This window comes from Nicotiana sylvestris, chromosome 3 (genome assembly GCF_000393655.2).
Source record: "Nicotiana sylvestris chromosome 3, ASM39365v2, whole genome shotgun sequence".
Taxonomy (NCBI): Eukaryota; Viridiplantae; Streptophyta; class Magnoliopsida; order Solanales; family Solanaceae; genus Nicotiana; species Nicotiana sylvestris.
Genome location: NC_091059.1, coordinates 67,005,299 through 67,023,149, shown reverse-complemented (window position 1 = coordinate 67,023,149; position 17,851 = coordinate 67,005,299). Strand labels below are relative to the sequence as shown.

The following is a 17,851-nucleotide window of genomic DNA, read 5'->3' as shown; positions in this document are numbered from 1 at the left end:
ACATCAGAAGTTCCAGCTACAACCGAACAGCCTAATTCAGACTCAAAGTCCAACAATATGAGATAAACCAACTTCTAAGATCGGATTTCCAAAAGCCTTTCTCATACTTGGGATGTGTCAAAGTTCCTAAGAGTCTCAAAGGGGCTCCGGGCAGTGCTTACACCCCAAACACATTGCAGAATTAAGATCATAGTGCAGTGTGGAAGGGCCAGCCTCAGATGTCCAAGTTCAGAAGGAACTCAAGGTCCCAAAGCAAGGCTCATCAGAGGGGGGCAGAACTTAAGAGTCTAAGAGTAAGTGTAAGTGCATAGGGGGGATCAGGAAAAGCCATGGCAGGATGGTGGTCATGCCCAGCAATTGGGAATGCTAGCACATCCCTGACCAGCCTGTTAGCCAAATCTTAGGAGTTAGGATCCATTGTGGATCAGGTTATGACCTGGGCAGTAATTTGGATACTGCTAGGCCAAGAACCTTAACTCAAACACATAGAAGGGAATAGGGGTAGGGATTCACAATAGAAATAGATGCAAAGAAAGGACATGCATAGTTTAATCACTGAACAACAATAGTAAAGTAGACAGGAATGCTGAAGCTATGAAGTAAACACATAGGGGTGAGGCAGAAAATTAAACCGGAACATACCAATTTCAGGGAAAACAAGTAAAAACAATAGTCTTGAAAGAGCCAAGTTATAAGCAAAGCAGTTCCAAAAGATCTCAAGCAAAGCAGCGTATTGAAAGAAGTATTGAATTCAAAGCAGTATTGTAAGTATTGAATTGAAAGTTTAAATATTGGTAGTGTGAAGGTGTCGTGTATTGAACTCGAAGTGGTGTCAAAAGTGCAGAAGGGTAGTCCCTTTTATAGTGCAGAAAACGAGTAAGAAAGGTAAGGAAATAACTTTGAAATCAGTCTCATATGATCTCCCTTCAGTTAAGGGATTTGATTTCAAATGGGTAGAATACAATTGAGGAAAGAAATTTGATTAAAATCTTTTCATAGCAGCATAAAAAGGGTAAATACATAGAGGTTATTTAAGGAAAACCATCAATGGTACACGGTTTGTGCCAAATATGGCAAGGGAATCAATCAAACAGCCATGAAACCAAAATTAGAGGTTCAATTCGAATGAACCAAGTCAAGAAAAGTAAAGAGGGTTCAATAAAAGGAAATCAGTAACAATCAGTCAGGACTTATTAAAAGGAATTCGAAATCAATCAATTAGTTGGTAAAGACCTTTTGAAAGAAGAGTTCTCATATATAAAAGCACACAAACATGTTAATCAAGAAGTTTATTTAGAAGAGAGTTTAATCAAAGAGAGGTTCAGAATCATAAGCAAGAAAGGCTGCAAGTCCCGTTTGTAGACTCACAACGAGTCTGAGAGTCTAGGGTCCCAAAGTGGAACCCTAATTCAAACACAAAAATCAAAATTGCCAAAGGAAACCCTAAATACTGGGGTTTCAAGATGAATCAGACAATAGAGATGAAAAGGTAAGCCACTCGATAGAGTCTCAGAAGTCTTTTCCAAAGACTTATGAGAAACAAACAGACACGATACACAGTTAAGAGCATGGAGAACACGTTTTGAGAAAAAGAAAATTCAGAACTTAAACAAGTTCAGAATAAAAAGTGATACAAACTTAGGCAAAAATAGATGAATCATGCTTACGAAGAACACAAACATAGTCCAGTAAAGCCAACAATATCAAAGAACTCGCAGTAAACACATATAGTAGAAGAGTAAGGAAAACATAACACGGATTAACATGTGAGTACAGGAGTAACGTGTATAGTAGAAAAAGGAAGTAGAAGAACAATACATGCATAGAAAAAGAAGTCATACAAGCATAACACAGACAAACACACATAAAGAAAGAACAAAAAGAATTAGAAAGATGCTTTTGAAAAACCTTTCAGAAACCCTAAATCGAATTAAATGATTTTGAAAAGAGAATTTGGGGAAAACCTTTAAAAAGTTCAATAGAACACAGACATTTTCCAGATCTAAGAAAATAAGCAAGTAAAGAACCTCGGACAGCTTAGGATTTCAGAGAAAACCCTAGAAATGAGAAAGGTCTTGAGGAAAGTTAGATCCTGAGTCGAAAAGATTCATATTGCTTGAACATGTCGGGGTAATAGCCGAAGAAGCCATAGATCTACAGATCTGAGAAGGATCTGAAGAGAGCCATTGAAGTCGGGCTTCAAAGCCTTGAATAGTTTAGTTCTGATGGTGAGAAAGGATGAGTACAGACCATCCATGGCCGGAGACGCCACGGATTCCGGTGGAAACATGGTGAGATAAGGTGGGAGACGATTAGGGTTTCAGAGAGGATCGAGAGGATTTGAGAGACGAAGGGATTCAAAGGCGGCATCTCAAGTGAAATGAATTAGGTCAAGGGGGTTTGGGAATTAAAAAGGAAAGGGTGAATTACAGACGTTGATCAAAATGATCAACGGCCTGGATCAAAGGGGAGCCGAGTAGGTTTTTTTTTAATCAGGTCAGGGGTCGAGTAATTTGGGGATTGGGCTGGTTTAATTTGGGGGCGGAATTGGGTCAAATTGAGGGCCAAAATTGAGGTGAAAGGGCTGTAATTGAAATAGAAATGGGCTAAGTAATAAATAGCCTATTTCCCCTTTTTATTTTATAAAAATAGTAATAATAATTTTTAAAAGTAAATTAAAAACACTGAGCCAACAAATACTATATAAATATTAATTTAAAAATACTGAAAATAATTTCATAATTATAAAGTGCTACTAATCGTGAAATAACCTATAATTGCAATTACATGCAATTTAGCTTTAAAATATCAAATAGATTTGTAAAAAATATACAAAAATCACCTTAATTATATTTTAGTGTAAATATGAGATTAAAATAAGTTATTTACCAAAATAATAATCTGGGGAATAATTATTGGATTTTGTACTGCTAAAAATAGACAATAAATTGATTTTAAAATCTTAAAAATTGGGAAAATATACGAAAACTCTTGGGCATGCTTATATATGTATGTACATGCTATTTTGAAAGTATTTTGTATATAAAAATACATAGGAAAAAATTGGGTATCAACACCTTCCAATTATATGCCTCCAATTGGTAATCACACACTAACTGCTCTGAGAGGATAACCCTTTTCATCATCTCCGTGCCGATGAGATTAACCTAAAAAGGGGAAAAGGGAAGGAAATGAGAATCCCAAAGATAGAAAAATGACAAAGTAAAAGTTAGAAAAAAGGAATACCTTTAAAGAAGCATGCACAATGTCATTCATCAAAGTCAAAGAACTATGGCTCTCTAGTTTGGCTCTCTCAACAGGACCAATTAAAGGCTTTAGTCATACATCTGCTTGACCCAATTTCCTTAAAAGGTTGCCCTCAGTGGGGACTTCAATAATCACTTACCTCATAGCACCACTCCTACTTGAGGAGCCAACCTCAGCACGATGAGTAGGTGGAGGACGAATTGTTGAAGGAGGAATAGTAGAGGTAGTAAAAATAGCCTGGGGAGGAACGGAAGCAGCCATAATCGGCAAAGTAGAAGTCACAGGCACGGGAGGAGAAAAAGAAGCCAAGGGAGCTTCATTAGAAACGGGACCTAAACATTCACTACCGAACCCGCGGTCAAAACACTGCTCAACAGAATCATGAGCAGCAGTGGGAGCTTCATCAGGGATCACTACCAGGGCTTCAATAGATTCGGTAAGAGGAATAGAACGGCGGGGGGATGCTTCTGCTTCATCATCGGAAATAATGCATCTACGAGCCCGTGGCCTTGTTACCAAGGAACCCCCGTCTTCCTCTTCTTCGGAATCTTGGTTATCAACGGTTTTTCTTTTCGATGAAGAGCCCAGAATTATTTCTTGAGCCCTTTCCAAAGAGATACGAGAAGCCGCAACCGCTTCAGCAGTAACTCCTCGAATAGCAAATCCTGATAGAAAGAAGGATTGAGATAAGTTCGGGAAAAAAACAATATGTAAAATAAAATAAAAGCTTTTACCATGAGTTTTTACTTTCCAACCAAAACGTTGGGAAAGAGTCTTCCAAGATCTACCATCCATTGGTGCAATACTCAACAGCCTTCCTACCCAATCACGAAAATTGGGAACATCTTCCACAACTCCCATGGTTGCTAGAAAAGAAAAGTAAAATTAGAAAAATCAACAAAATTGAAGAAAAAGGTACGAGAAAGTTAGAAGACTCATGTGCAAAATTCCACTTCTCGGGGAAGGGAACGTTTTCATCACCCACTAAACTAACAGTGGGGGCAGCAACAAACCTGGCATACCAGCCACGGTCTTTGTCATCTTCAGGGCTAACTAGAACTCTTTTGCTCCTGGCTACTAGTGTAAAAACACCATTGCGAAAGCGTCGAGGGGAGTAAAGATGAATTGGATGTGGGAAAGTAAAAGGCACGCTGGATATGTTGGTCAATGCCTCAAACAGGCAACAACCCTCCATATTATTGGGCTAATTTGACCTAAGCAAACATCAAAGAAACGACAGAACTCGAGAATAACAGGATCAATGGCAGGTTTGAATCCTAATGTGAAAGGGTACGTATAGACAAAGAAAAAACCGGTTAAGTAAGAGGTAATTCTTTGATTCGGATTGGGAATAATGATAGGAAAGTCATAACTCCAATGGCAGTCTCTACGAACTAAAGAAATCAAACCTTCAGCGATTTGATTGGGATATATATCAGCACGATCTAAAGAAGATACTTGATTTCTAAGAGATTCTCTGTTATTATAGAAAGATAGTTCCGCAAGAACTATCTCCTCTACTAGAGGTTCACGAAGAGGTTCAGAAGATTCTTTACCTCTAGAAGAAGATCTGTGTGAAAGAGAACCTCTAGTTCTAGAAGAAGGGGTAGAACTAGGTGAAGGAAGAGAAGAACCACGCAAGAAAGAAGATCCTAAATTACGAAGTCTACCTCCTCTTCTGCTCCTACCGGGGGCATTAGGGAAGTTATCAACTATGGGGACCCTTCTAGGGTTAGGGTTTGATGAAGACATGATAGTACGAGGAAGAAACAAACAAAGATTCAAGAACTGAATATTTTGAGAACTTTATGTGATAAAGACAAAGAAGAAAACTATATTTATACTGCGAAGCAACCGTCAAAGGAAAAAGTGCAATGATGGAAAAGTCGTAATGAGAACTGACGCTTCGTAGTTAGTGAAGCCGTGAAAAAGCCCTAAAAAGCGCTGCAAAGTTGCAGAACCAGTAAAAGGGTGCCACGCGTGAAGAGCATTAAATGGAAGTGACAAATGAAGCGTTGATTCTGCTATAGCATTAATGGTGACAAAAAATCCCGTTTTAATGAATTCAACTTCCCAAATATTCAATTGATGAATAAATGGCAAGTGGAGGGACTATCTGTATTGGAAAAAATTGAGTTTACATATTAAAGTGATTGGAAGATGACGTGCCATGACACATAGGCTGGTCAAAGAGTTATGGTTGGCAAAGAGGCACGAGTTGCAACAGATACGAACAGAGGCATAAGAGGAGGCACGAGCGAATACTCAAAAGATTTAACGCTCGTACCTATTTAAGTCCAAGAATCAAGGAGAATGAATCTGACAACACAAGAGAGTACAGATATAGTATTTAATGAGCATTAAATACTAAAAACGTTAGAGAATCTGTATTAAAATACAATGATTATGTAACATAGCATTTAATGTCTTTAATTGTCTATAATAGCCTTATTATGACAAAGGCAAAATGCATATTTCAATGATAGCTATAAAAGGGAAAGAATGGGTCAATTGTAAGGATACGAAAGACTATCTAAATACATTGGTTTACTTTATCTTCTTCTAATTATCTTATTGCTAGTCAAATTACTTTCTCTTATACATTTTTTGATTATCACTAACTCGAGTTCTTCTAAATTAAAGCTTTGACCGAAATTCCACTTTTTAGTTAAACAAGTTGAGCCTTCTCCAGAATTGGGCCAGTGTTAACATAATATAGTACTCCTAAAAGAGACAGAAATGTATCCCTTGCAGGCAGTTATTTCGTTCTCATTTTTGATAATGAAGATGAATCAGATTGAGTTCTCCTATGATAAATCGAGAAGCAACTCGAAGGGCATAAGCTAATTTCAGTTTGAACGAATGTTTGAATCTTGATATAGATTCACTTTTTTCCCACCTTATTTCAAAAAGTTGTATCGAAAATGTGTTGTCCCTCATCTTTTTCTCTCTGTTAATTTTTGTAAAGGAACGCTATGTCATTCCTTTTTTGTCCTTGAACTTGTTAGGCTGTAATTTTCTTTGTGATCAGTAAACTGGTAGGGGTCATGCCAAATCCCCTCCATCACAAGGAGGCTTAATTATTTATTTTTTATTAAAAAAGTAAAACTTTAAAGTTCAATTAAGATGCTGGTGTAACGTAAATTTAACATTTATTTAAAAATTTAAAAGTTTACATAATCATTACGATTAAAATTGCACGTTTGAAATCATTTAAGAGATCATACATCGGGTCTTATTACACATAAATATTAAACAGTATAATAAATAATATACACAAGCCACCTACTCATGAGTAGAGCTGTCAAAACGGCCAGCCCAGCCCAGCTCAACCCAAGTCTCATGGGCTTTTAAATTTGGTGGGCTAGGACGGGCCGGGCCGTTATATGAATAAACCTTAAAATGGCCAGCCCAACCCAGCCGTAAGATACGGCAACTTGTCTTCCATATCAATATGCTCATGATACGTGCAAAAATCTGAAAGCATTTAATCTCAACCTTTCACGAGTGAAACCACATAGCTAGGACATCTTAATATTAGAATGAAATCATATATTGGTTAGAGGGGTTCTAATGGTTAACATGATGCTCCGGGGAGAAAGACAAATAAAACACCTATCCACCCAGGGAGGTAGAATACTAAGGATAGCAAAACTCTCCGCACATGACACTGACATAGTCAATGATTCTAGAAATCGTGTGTGTAAAAACAACGGAACCCAAGGAGACTTGAGACACTATAAAATAATCATGGAAGGTTTGCAGATGTTCATAATGAGTTCTCCATGGAAATTGACTTGAGAAGTACTCAGATGCTAATGCAAGACAGGAAAACATGAGAAGTAGGCGTTGTACTATGATAACCCCCCAAAGGTGCATTTGGTCTTGACGGAGAGCCTATTAAGGGTCCTTATGAGAAAGGAAGTGTTATAGTGACCCGTAAAAGGAAACGTTCTCTCATGGTTATCGAACAAGTGTTTGGAAACTTGAAAAGTGAATTCACTATCTAAGGAACACAATCAACACATATTGTGGATGTATAAAGAGAAAATAAACATTTGTCATGAGATGGACATGCTTCTGCTATATTAACTCCCAAACTGCAATACAAGACCACATCACGGGCAACCACAATATTAGGAGCAAAGTGAGCTACTTACTGCGGGATGTCCCAAGTGGACACAAAAGTTATATTAAGATGGCGACTCAAGATATTTCTATGACGGAGATGTGAGGATCTCAATTTTCAAAGAGACTTTATGCACACAGTGACAATTTCGATTAACATGCACTCATATGATAGGCGCTAAGTGTTGATATCCAATTTTTTCTCATATATTCTTTAATACATACATTCTTTCAAAATAGCACATATGCAGTTATAAGCATGCATAAGCTTTTTTTATAATTTTTCTATAATTTAAAAAGCTCCAAATCAATTTATTTCTTCTCTTTTTATTCATAAAATATCCAGTAATTGTCCTTCATATCCTTTTGTGGTGATTTAGCCATTTAAATTCATTATTTATGCCAACATAGTGTTTAAATATTTTTAGTGTATTTTTTATAATTGCATTTATATTTTTAGGCTAAATAGCACATCCTTGCAATAATAGCCCATACTAATGTATAATTACATTATTTATGCACAAAATGGTCTTTTATATTTTTAAAATGTTAAAATAGCTATTTTTAATCATTTTAGTACACAAAAAAAGTTTTGGTACTCATTTAGAATTTTTATAAATTATTTAGTTACCAAAAGTGGCTATTCAAAATCTGGCCTATTTTTTATTTCAATTTTGGTCCTAATTCAGCCCAACACCAGCTCAATTTCAATTTAAACTTACCCAGCCCAAACCCTAATAGCCGATCCGGCCCCAAACCCTTTTAATCTCGGTCGTTGATCATAGAGATCAACGGCCACAATCAGCCCCTTCTTTTTTTAGTCCCAAACGACCCCCCCCCCAAACTCGTTCATTTCCCACCGTCCACCGCCCTAAAATCCCTCCACTCTCTCAAATGTTCTCAAACCTAACCCTAATCGGACCTCGTTGTCACTCTTCTATGGCTATCTACGGTGGTTCCTCACCATCCTCCAGGCCTCTAGTAGCCTCTCTTGTACTGGTATCACCATCTTCAGGGTCCTCAAGGGACCAGGGTTAGTTTGCTGGCATCTATGGCGATTTCTTGCCTGCTTCAGGCTGTCTTGGTTTGATTCCGAGTAAGATATTCCTATATCTATGGGTTTCTAGGTTTGATTCTTTATCTAAGTGATTGTTCTTCTCGAAACTCTAATTTATTTCTTCTGAACTTCTTAGAGTTGTATAGATCAGAGATGGTTTAGACCTATTTCATATGAGTTTTACAAGAGCCTTTTGGTTTTTTACAAGAATCGTGTGATTTTCGAGTGATTTTTTATTTTTTTCCAAACTAGGGTTTCCGGAAATTTCTTTTACAAAATGTTTGATGATTTTTGAGTGTTTGATCTTCTGCTTCTTATGTGTTTTGATTGATTTCGTAAGTTTGCTACAACCTTAACTCGTTTATACTAAAAGCCCTAATTTTTGACATTCTTTATTTGGTTTCTGAGTACTGGTGTATTGACTGTGTTCTTGCCTTGGTTTTTGTGATTTCTCTTTAGCCATTTGAATGTCTCGTGGTTTCTTATCCTAATATGCCTCTACTAAGTTTCTTAGTTAAACTCATTTATTGATTCTATATGTTTGTATTCATTCTGACTATTCATGTTAAGACCTATATCTTTCTCCTTAAATTAGTGTCGTTTTCTTGATTTACCAATTTGTTTCGTGTTGAATCCTGACTATTCATTTCTTACCTTATTCTGTCTGCGAAACTTGCTGACTCTTTTCGTGATTTTTTCTTTGATTGAACGCTTGATTATTCTGAAGCTCTTATTTTCTGGTTTGATTTGAACTTTTTCCTTAAGAAAACTTTTGATCTTACCTCTCTACTTGGTTTAATTGAACTTCATGCCTTAATTAGTTTTCCTTTGCCTTATTTATTATTTTGTTGATTCTTACTGATTGTTTCCTTAACTGAAACTCTTGTTCATTCACCCCTCATTACCTACTCTGTACTTAAATTGTACTCGATTTCCTTCCTTAAGTATCTAACCTGCTTTTACCATTGATTGATTATCCCTTGATTAAAGGGAAGACTTACTGATTTTACATGTGATTGATTCCATGAATTTCTCTAATTGCTACTTAATTGATCCCTTACCTTATTTTGTTAAGCTTTTTGATTACAATATAAACTCCCTCTTAGTTTAACTTCAACAACGAACAATGGTTCAAAACTACTACTTTTTACACTCTAAAAGGCTCTCTCTCTACTCTCTGTGCTACTTGTTATCCCTGTTATTCTAGCCGACTGCAAGCCAAGATTGGGAATTGCATAATACCTTGCTCACATCTTGTGTTTTCTTTCTTTAACTAGGTATGCTCCTGATTAATTTTTGAGAATCAAAACCTATGTGTTTACTTACTGCTTTAGTTCATATGGCTTGAGTTTATTCTTGCTCCTGTTTACTGCTTACCCAGCCTGCCTAATACTGCCTATTCAAATCTATGACCAGAATGTTTCCACTCTACTTATTTGTTTGTTATTTTATTTGACATGTCTAAATATGTAACTGGCCTGTTTGACTGACTTCTATTTATATAACATGCCTATACTATGCCTTTGTGTAATTAGCATGCCATCACCTGTCTTTGCCTGTTCTGCCTCACTCCTGCTAAGTTAATTACTCTCCCTAGAATGGCCTCAACATGTTTCTACTGTGACTTTTGCTACATGCTATATAACCTACTAGTTCTATAGAACCCTTCAAAACTCTATGGATCATGGTGTTTGTATGCTCAATTGAGATGTATTCTCTATGTTCCCAACCCCTCTTCCTTTGTGTGAAAGATGTTCTTAAAGCTTGTTTTGTTCTATGACTTGTGCTTAGATTGAAAATTGTTTCTTTACACTCTCCTCAAAGTGTTTTATAACTAAGTCAGTACTGGTTTTTCAGAAATTCTTTTCAATACCGAGGCATATCTTTATACTGTCTATTAAACTCTTTCAAACCACTATACATTTTCACTTACTCTTAGAACACTAGGTCCTGCCCCTATAATATATGTACTGCCTTGAGATCCTTAAGATCTCTCTGAGCTCTAGCATGTCAAGGCTGGTCTTTCCACACTGCACCTAAATCAGTTATTATTTGAGAAAGGTTTAGGCGTGAGCACTGCCCGGGATCCTTGAAGTCCTTAGGGAACTCTAACATACCTAGACATGGAATTGGCTATGAACTTTGGTCATTTCAGACTGCTGGAGGCTTGGAAGTCATTTGGGCCTACTTCAGGCTCCCTATAGATTAATTTCTGTTTTATTTATGTAATTTTTATTTAATTCATTGGTCTGTAATATTTTTTGTAAACAAACAGTGGGGTGATTTGTGAAAAAGGAAGGGTAGTTATAGATTGTGGGTAAAATTGGGTAGATACCATGCCTATAGGGTCCATGTTGGTTCAAATATGTTTGTTATGTTTGCGTTACTTCCACACAGTTAGAAACCATGCCTATAGGATCTAAACTGGCTTTAATAATAGAGATCCTGCCTATAGGGTTAAAATCAGCTCTATAGAAATCATGCCTATAGGGGTTTCACTTTGGTTAAATGAAGGTTGTTTGTTTTATCCTTCTTAATTAGAAATCGTGCATATAAGACTTCAAATAGTTCAGTTAGAAAAGTCAGTTTAATTCATGTTTATATATTCTGAATTGGTTCAGTTAACTAATCTGTCTTTAACAAGTCTCCAACGCTGCCTTAAGTAACATTGTTATAAATCATGCCTATAGGATCCAAATTGTTGTTTAAATTGTTTTACTGTTTTACTGCATTCCTAATCAATATAGATATCATGCTCATAGGACATCACTATTATGCGCCTAGGAAATCCTCTAGGGCGATTAAAATTCTGCAAACAATAAAAATGCACCTTGTTATTTGAGACTGCTCACATTCAACAGGTTTAAGATCAGTAGGCAAGCTGAATAGGTCTTTGACACTTTGGTTCTAATTCAATACTGTATAATCTCTGCTCACCTAGATATCATGTTTTAGGGTTTTCTCTTAACTACTTGAAACTTTTGTTTGAGATGTACACTTACTCGTTATATTTGTGGAGGTGAATGTGAGCCTGTAATTGTTCTCTTTGAATGCAGTCCTAATTGTTTTGATTGGCGCTTAGACTTTTCTCCTTTAAATACCTTAGGATGGTCTAGAACTACCTAAATTAGAGGTCCTAAATACCTCCAGGGCCACGAGGAAGGGATGGGTAGTGCACGCATAGGGTATCTTTCAAGGTTGCTAGAACGCTTTAGGCTATAACCATGGGGAGGGAATTGGTTAGTAAGAAATATGATGACTACGTGATAATGTCACGTGTAGCTCCTCGTTGAGGAGTGATTGTCGGGCATTGTGTGGGTGCGATCCTCTAGGCCAACCAACCTATGACCCCTCTTTCCCAACTCCCGTTGTTTAAATGAGTTTGTTTTTTCTTTACATAAGCACAAGTTATTAAAATTTCTCTCTTGTTCCATTAGTTGAGTCATACATGTGTTTAAAATGTCAAAACATGTCTTTGCTTGCAAATACGTGTTAAAACTATTTATTTGTAAAAATGACTAATTCACATAGTTTAAGTTCGGACGGGACCCACCATTGTGGACTGCGAGGGGCGCCTAACACCTTCCTCTCAAGGTTATTTCGAGTCCTTACCTTAAATCACTGGTAATGCAAACTAGTCCATGAGTCAATTGCTCAAGGTGACTTAACGCACCATAATCTGTTAGGTGACGGCTCTTCAAATACCCAATTCCAAAAAGGAAACGAGTCATTCCCCCCCATGAATGTCAAAACCCGGACATCCCCGTCAAAAAGGGAAAAAAGGGGCGAGACAGCATGGCGACTCTACTGGGGATATTTTTTAGGTTCTTACCATAACGAACTTATCTTTTGAGAATTAGTTCAAGCATGCTCTATCCCACGTACCCTTTCCCCTTATTTTAATTTAACTATTTATTTTCAAGAATTTATGATTTCTTTTCCTGAAACTGACTTGTCTCCTTGTTTTCTTTTTCTATAACTGTCTCTTCAAATTTAAATACTGCATTTATTATTATTGTTTTACGTGCAAATACTTGACAACATGCTATTTATTGCTGCATAAATCATGCTCAACATCATACTCCACTCGTGCGTAATTAATCTTATAGTAACGCTTGATGGGTGTTTGTGCTCTTTCTATATATCACTCTTTAAATTCGGAAAGGCGTATTTACAGTAAAACTAGTCGATCAGCGGTGCGTTTGACGGTTATGTGCCTTTCCCCCTCAAGTTGTCCGCTTGAGGGTCCCAGTGTAGACTTCTATAGCAACCTTACTCTGATTAAATTGTACATGCATCATGGTCAAACCTAGCCGGGTTAATGTGTGACCCTTTAAGACAAGCCTTGTCCCAAGTCAATCGGGTTTTCCATAATCCCAACGGACATAACCACGATTATGTGCATTAATTCGGAGAAATAAGTGCCAATATGCTAATCATTACTGTAAAAATAGACGAGCCTGGAGGGAGAGGGGCCTAACTCTATTTGTTTTTGTAGAAAATGAGGCACGAGGTCCCCAGATTTGGTATGGTTAGCACACCCTCATTTTTACAAGAATAGTGGAAGGATCTTCCTTCATGTGACCAAAACCATATGAAACGAGTCCTAGGAAACTTGCCTTCTCTGATGGATTTTCAACTCAACAAAATGTTGATCGAGGCTGCAACTATGTTTTGGGACAAGGAAAGGGTTGTGTCCGTTTTAGGAACATATAAATGACACCCTTCTAGAAGAAATAGGAGGATATGTTGGGTTACCTTGGGATAGTCCTAATCTGTTAGCACCTGAAAATCGCACTGCTAGGGGATTTCTGAAGATGATAGGGCTGAAGAAAAATGACAACTTGAAATGCCTAAAGGACTCCTACATACCTTTTGAGTTCCTTTATGAAAGATACGGTTACAGCAGCTCCTACCGTCTTTTTGATGATGAGTTCTCAATCACTTATTTGGGTTGGATTCATCGTAGGGTCTTCGTGTTTATTATGTGTTTCTTGGGCATGTTGGTGTTCCCAATCCAAGGGGATATGATCCATACTAGGCTGGTCATGGTAACAAAAACTCTGATGGACGGGATCGAGGGAGAGACATACACTATCCTCCCTATGATTGTTGTAGACATGTACTGGGCTTTGGAGCGATGTCAGAAGGGGTTCAGGTTCTTCGAGGGTTGTAACTTGCTGCTACAGGTCTGGTTGTTGGAGCTTCTCCAAAAGGGGCAATACCGTCAAGAATTTCCGCGAAGGCCGTGAAATGATCACATAGCCTTCAATCATCCCAGAAGAATGAACTATATTCCAGACATGTTTGCTCAGCAAGAGGACACTGCAGGATGGGTACAACGTTTTTAAAATTTGACTAAGGATCAAGTCCAGCGGATGTTCGAGTGGTTCCCTACCGATGAATTCATCATCAGATCCAGGAATTTTTCGCACTTGGTGTTGATCGGGTTAAGGGGCATATACCCTTACGCTCCTCTCAGGGTTATGAGGCAAACAGGAAGGAGACAAATCGTACCACTGGTCGCCAAAATATGTCACTTTAGAGCTAATTTCCAAGGTGACGCCATCCCGTATAAGAATGAAGCGCAACACATGTGGACCTTGAAGATCATTGTGAAGAAGGATACTATTGAGCCAGACCGATATCACGCGGGACACTCTTACCTTTGCCCTTCGTGGTTGGAGGACAACATAACTGGTGTCGTTTAACCAAGGGCTAGGCCAGGAAACAGGGTTATAGATGAGGTTGCTGAAGTAGAGGTAAAGTACAATAAGTTGCAAAAAAGAGTTCGAGAGTTTGAAGCCGAGCATATGGCACTGCACAAGGCTGATATGGAGATGATTAACGAATGGAAAGAAAAAGCTGTTAAATCCAGCAAGAGGCTGGAATACCTGGAATACAGTTTAATGGAGTTGGAAGGGAAGATGAGAAAAAGGGTTACTGACTGCCAGAACGCTGAAGGGAATGAAGGAGGGCAACTTGCAAGGGCATTCCTGCTGCTGAATCTGTGCGAGATGGGAGAATTGATCGACAAGAACATCCAGTCTGGAGAGGGTCCTTCTGGGACCAAGTAGATTAGATTTGCTTTCCTTTCAAATGTAATAAGCCCATGATCCATTAGTAACACTATCTTATTTAGTTTCGTTTTGGTTCGTTTATTTTTACTTTAATGAAATGAGGCAATTATTGGCACTAAGTTTCTCTAAATTTATTTGTCGCTAGGCCTACCTCGGGCACAACAAGGCTCCCAAATTAGGACACGAATTTATATTCTCGCAATATGTGTTTAAAAATTACAAACATTTCAAAATCCTTACTGACTTATTTACCTTTTCGTTTTTCTTTATTTCTTATTTCCATCTCCTGAGGTTGGTTCGCTCATACTGGTCGTCACACCTCCTTTTTATCACCCGAGGGGGTATAGGGGAGTTTTTCCAATTTAAGTGACAATCGAAACGAGATTATTTATTTAAAGTTCAGAGTCGGCACTTGGGATAGTTTATTGGGGTCCCAAGTCACCGGTTTAGAATTCCGAATCGAGGAAAGATTGACTCAGTTTTATAGTCTACGAATACAAAAATTCAGGTAAGAAATTTTGTTAACCCGGGAGAAGGTGTTAGGCATTCCCGGGTTCCGTGGTTCTAGCACGGTCGCTCAACTATTACATTGACCTAATTATCTGATTAATTACACATTTTAAACCTACGTGCATTTTTAACTTTAAAACTGCTTTTAATTATTAAAGGAATTATTTCAAGGTTATTTATAACACATCGCAAGCCACGCTACATGAAATGCACCCGTGATTCATGACACTTTCTATTTAACCTTGTTGGAAATTAGAACCGGGTCACATGAAATGTACCTCCGGATTTAGCATGTTTATTTCTATTATTATTATTTAAAATTATGATATGGTCACATAAAATGCACACCTGGATTTTAGTAATTACAAATCACAACTACGTCACGGGAACCATACCCGTATTCATGATAATTTATTTAGACGCGTCTAAAGCAAGCTACGATGTTCATAAGTATTTTCTAAAGCTAATTTAAGATTATTATTGTAAGATCATGAACTATGGAATTATTTAGAAGAAGTGTAGTAAATTAGTTATGGAAAGGTGGGCTAGCTTAATCCTAAAAAAGAAATAAATCTAGAAAGGTTCATTTGACCCAACTCTATTAAAAATAACATGATAAAAATTAATCCCAAAACCACTGAAGCAAATCGAATCAGCCCCAAAACTTTTACAAACCACTAATAGTGACTACATTATATAAATGTATTAGACAAATTCATGATACTAGTACTAATAAAATACGATTCTGGCAAAAATTGAAGAATAAAGTAATACTAAACAAATGGAAAAGAAAGGAAATTAAGACAAATTCAAAAAGGACAAATCACCATTTAAAATATGCTAAAGGAAAATACACGGTTGTATGCTCAGCGCTAGAAAATGTTGTCATGAGAATTAAAATATGTAAAATACCTCAAATATCTGATTCGGCCAATCATTTGTAGTCAATAAAAGCTTGTGATGGTGATGAAGAATTGCAAGACATTTTCCTGCCGGCTTTCATTTCAGAATTTCAATCACTTATGCGAAAGTTGAACGGATCGTATGACCGCCGAAAAATTGACCTTACGGATACGAGAACGGTGGCAGGCGTACTCATCTTTGAGCTTTGCTTTTTCAAGAACTCAGAAAATTAATAGTACATAGACACAATATATATATGTAAAAAGACAAAGAGAAAACAGAAGCTCAAGAAACTGAGGTATCAGAAATTCTTGGAAATGAAAAGACAAAAAAAAATTGAAACTTTATGCCAAAGAATTGGCACTTGCACTGCAGGAAAGCAAGAAAGCATGAAAAATAAGAAAAAAGGGGTTTGGTTTTTCGTCCGAAACTTGGCTTCAGAAATTAGAGATCGAAAGATTTTTTGTTCAATCTTTCTCTTTCAAGTTTTTGTATCTCTTTTGGAGTACTACCGTTCTTGCTTTTGGATTTAGGTTCGCCGTTTTTTCTTTTTTTTAGTCTAGGTCTAGTAATTGAAAAACATAGGGTAGGGTTTTTATAATTGGGTATTTTATATGAAGGTGAGAAGGAATGATGACCATTGAATTAGGAGGAAATAGATGGCTAGTATTAAATCTTGCATTTAAATGGGCTAATGGGTTGGGAAGAATAGGCTAAGGGTAATTGGGTTGGACCATGTCTTTTGAGTTTGAACTTAGGCTAAAAATACCAAATAATACAATGTATCTATAAAAATGTAAAAATTACTCTAAATTAAAATGAACTAATATAAAACTAAATACTACAAGTGAAACTAATTTTTTTTTGTATTTTCAAATGTGATAATACTATAAATATAAATATACTAATTGACTTTAACCTAAAGATGAAAATATTTATTTTTTGTAATTTTTATTTTTTGTGATAAAATAAAGTAAAAGAGTCAAAACTATTTAAAATAACGATATTAAACCTAAACTAAATATTTTACGCTAAAAATGTGTAAAATCGGAGGGTCAAAAATCACATGTCTACAGCTGCCCCTCTTTAACTGGAAATGCGAAGAGTTTTCAAACAAAGAACGACGAGAGAGGTTTTTTGACCCGACCCTTATTTAGAGAGACCAAAAACTAAGAGAAAGGAAGAGAATGTGATTGAGCCCTGGTATCTGAGCTGCCTACATATCCTTTGTTATAAAGGAATCAGGCCACGTATAGTTCAGAAGTGAATGAGGTGATGGAGTATGCCGAGGTAGAGAGCCGATTGAGGTGCCGTTAAGGTTCCAGTCCGCGGTCCCGTTATTACATCAAAATCAAAAATGAAAAAGACTAACTAAGTCTGTCAACTATGAGTTACAAGATTCCTATCTATAAGTCTTCTGAAGCTTGATATTGAGTCTTGGTTGGTTCTTCATGAGGACTCTGATCTGAATCTTGATGCTTGTTAGCTGCAGGTGTTGGTTCAATCTTTTTCAGCTTTTTCAAATCAAGACGGGACATGTAGATCTTGTGGCCTCAGTCATGTCTTGAGCAACTCACATCTTTCATCAACTTCTGCATTTAGATTCACTTCTTGCCTTTCTTTTTTTTTTCTTTTTATTCTGGATTATGACTAACTTCTGTTGATCATCTCGGACTGCTGACTCGTATTCTTGACACGAGCTTCTTTTGTTGCTGACTTGAATTGCATTCTGAAGTGAATTCTCTTGTTTTCCAAGTGGGCACCTGATTGCTGAACTTGAACCGTCTTCTCTTGTTACTTGAAACTGTTTTCCCTTGCACCTTGAACCATTTTCCCTTGAAACTTGAACCGTCTTCCTTTCAAACGAGTGGGCATTGGAGCAGTTTTGGTATCAAAAACGGGTCAA

At 37.1% G+C, this 17,851-nt stretch overlaps 1 long non-coding RNA gene across 1 annotated transcript; it reads right to left on the bottom strand.

Moving 5' to 3' along the window:
• Window positions 1–3,796: 3,796 nt before the first annotated feature.
• On the bottom strand, window positions 3,797–16,478 carry LOC104219762 (uncharacterized). Its single transcript, XR_011405808.1, has 3 exons — window positions 15,955–16,478; window positions 4,002–4,133; window positions 3,797–3,932 (listed from the first exon to the last, which is right to left on the bottom strand). It is a non-coding gene; the product is annotated as an uncharacterized lncRNA (long non-coding RNA).
• Between the last annotated feature and the right edge of the window lie 1,373 nt (window positions 16,479–17,851).